The following is a 2,614-nucleotide window of genomic DNA, read 5'->3' on the forward strand; positions in this document are numbered from 1 at the left end:
CATAGGCAGCTAAAGAAGATGTTATTTTATTCTTTATTCCGGGGGTGGGGGAGGGATACGTGTGGGTAACTTAAAAGGAAAAGAAAGAAATCATTTTGTACCGTCTGTGTATGTTAATTATTGTTATTATTAATGTCATTATTGTTGTATTACGGCATAAATGTAATATATTATTAAAGAATGAAGAGCTGATTGATTCCGCGTGGATTCCGTGGTTGTTTGAGTCAAATGACGTAAGGTTGAGTAACGTAAAGTTAAAGTCCACCTCCTTAGGGACTCTACCAGGGGGAGCTGATGTGTTGCATCTCACAGAGGCTGTGGGTTCAACGCTCTGACCAGGAGTTCAGGTCACACCAGCTGGGAGCAGCTCTTTGCCTTGCTCGAAGGAACTCTCTCAGGGCAGCACCTTGCCCTACACCTTACCCCTTACTTACACACTCACTTTGTGTGTGTGTGTTACTACAACTCATCTCCCCTCTCCATCTGCTCTGTCTCTCCCTCTCCGTACATTTTCTCGCTCTCGCTCTCTCCTCATTCTCTCTCCATAATTTGTAAACTCTCTCTCTCTCTCTCTCTTTACACTCTTCCTCATAAGTTCTCTTGGTCGCTCCGTATTCTCTCTCTCTCTCTCTCTCTCCAAGTCAACATGTCTCTCTCTCTCTCTCTCTCTCTCTCTCTCTCTCTCTCTCTCTCTCTCTCTCTCTCTCTCTCTCTCTCTCACTGAGTCTCCATGTCTCTCGCTCACGTGAGCGAGCATCAGGATCCCACTTAAAACAAAATAACAATTACCGCTGCCTGGGTGTGTGCCCCAAGGGGCCACTCAAAATGCAGGGCCCATTTACGCCTGGATCCTGGGGGGGAGGAGGGGGGAGGAGGGGGGAGGAGGGGGGAGGAGCCATCATCCCCGGTGAGACAACGTCTTCACCAGCTGCAGTGGGAGAGGGGAGGGAACCGCGGCAACAACCCCCACCCCCCCCCCCCCCCTTTTAGACGGGGGAGATCAGGGGAGACTGGCGTGACACCCGACACACACACGCACACGCACACACACACACACACACACACGGGAGGTCTCAGCCCATATGTCATCGAACAGTTACACTGTTACACTAACTCCTCTGTCACACACAAACACACACCTAAACATACACAAAAACAAACACACAAACACATATATAGAAACATGCAACACACATGCACTAACGCACACATAAGGGCACAGCAACACACAGTATCATTACATCGCTCCAAATAGGGGTAAAACCTCTTCCTGGGATTTCACCCCTTATGTACCGTCTCTCACCCTATAGACCCCCTTTCACACAAACACACACACACCCCCCTCTGTCTTTATACCTGCCTCACCTCACTCTTCCGTTCCTCCTCCGCCCTCTCTTCCCCTCCTCCCCCCCTCCCTCCGCCACTCAGCGGGACTCTCTCTCCCTCCCCTCCCTCTCTCTCTCCCCTCCCCTCGCTGGATCTGCCACTCTGCCCGCGCCCTTAGGCAAACATATGCTGCCTGTTCCGTCAGATTCTGGGGTGTTTGGGAGGACAGGATTGTTTAATGTTTATTAATCACCTGTCTGTGGTGGGGCGCAGGGACACCCCCAAACCCCCCCCCCCCCCCCACACACATACTAGGAAGACTATAAGAGCTCACATATCACTGCCAGTGCACACAGGACAAGGATCAGTCCTCGCTCGAGTGAACCGTCTCTCTCATGCTCTCCTGCTGACACAGAAATCTGGTTTTTCGTTTTCCAGAACCGGTTACTGTGGCCATTTCTCCGCCGTTCATTTGTAACGGTCGCAGCCTATGGTAGCGATGTGGCGTAACTTGGTACCAGCGCGGGGGTGTGATACGATGAATGAGGCTTCATTCAAAAATAGAGTTGGGCCCTGTTTATATTTGGAGTACAACTTTCATGCGATTTCCTTTTGTTTAACCTTGTCTTTTTCAAGATTTATGATGATGCTTAATACCTAAAGTCCCCTCTACTTCTTAGATATGCATGTTTGACTCCAAAGACACTTAACGTATGCACTTATTTTATGTTGTACATCCTGGCACTTAAAAACAGAACTTGGTATTGTGTGCTTGGCACTTGGTTCTATGAATATCTTTACTGTACTGACAGCGATATATTGTTTCTTGTTTCTCTTGCCAAGTATCAAGCTCCAACAATCGTTCGGTAACGCATTCCCGGACACAACAAACAGCTCGGGTAAGCTACTACACAAGCTAGCTTATATTTTTAAGTGCAAGGACGCACAACATACAAGTGTGTACATTGAGTGTCAGACTCGACCACAGGACAGACGGATAGCCCCACCCATAGTAAAGACCACAGGACAGACTGAAAGCCCCCAGTCCCCACCCATAGTAAAGACCACAGGACAAGGGTTATCTCAACAGCGTGTCACTTTTTATTGGAACATAAAAAGTAGGCGGGTCAACGTACAAAGTGGATAAAAAAAAAAAAAAGACAGGGGGGGGGGGGGGGGGGGGGGGGGGGGGGGGGGGGGGGGGGGGGGGGGGGGGGGGGGGGGGGGGGGGGGGGGGGGGGGGGGGGGGGGGGGGGGGGGGGGGGGGGGGGGGGGGGGGGGGGGGGGG

At 51.0% G+C, this 2,614-nt stretch overlaps 1 protein-coding gene across 1 annotated transcript in view; it reads left to right on the top strand.

Moving 5' to 3' along the window:
• Positions 1 to 190, top strand: part of LOC115539058 (transcription factor AP-2-epsilon-like) — a gene marked incomplete at its 5' end in the record, with an annotated part of 6,934 nt that extends 6,744 nt beyond the window's left edge. Inside the window, one exon of the mRNA XM_030350262.1 lies at positions 1 to 190. This exon is cut by the window's left edge and continues 1,018 nt beyond it.
• Between the last annotated feature and the right edge of the window lie 2,424 nt (positions 191 to 2,614).

The sequence above is a fragment of the Gadus morhua genome, unplaced genomic scaffold (genome assembly GCF_902167405.1).
Source record: "Gadus morhua unplaced genomic scaffold, gadMor3.0, whole genome shotgun sequence".
Lineage (NCBI taxonomy): Eukaryota > Metazoa > Chordata > Actinopteri > Gadiformes > Gadidae > Gadus > Gadus morhua.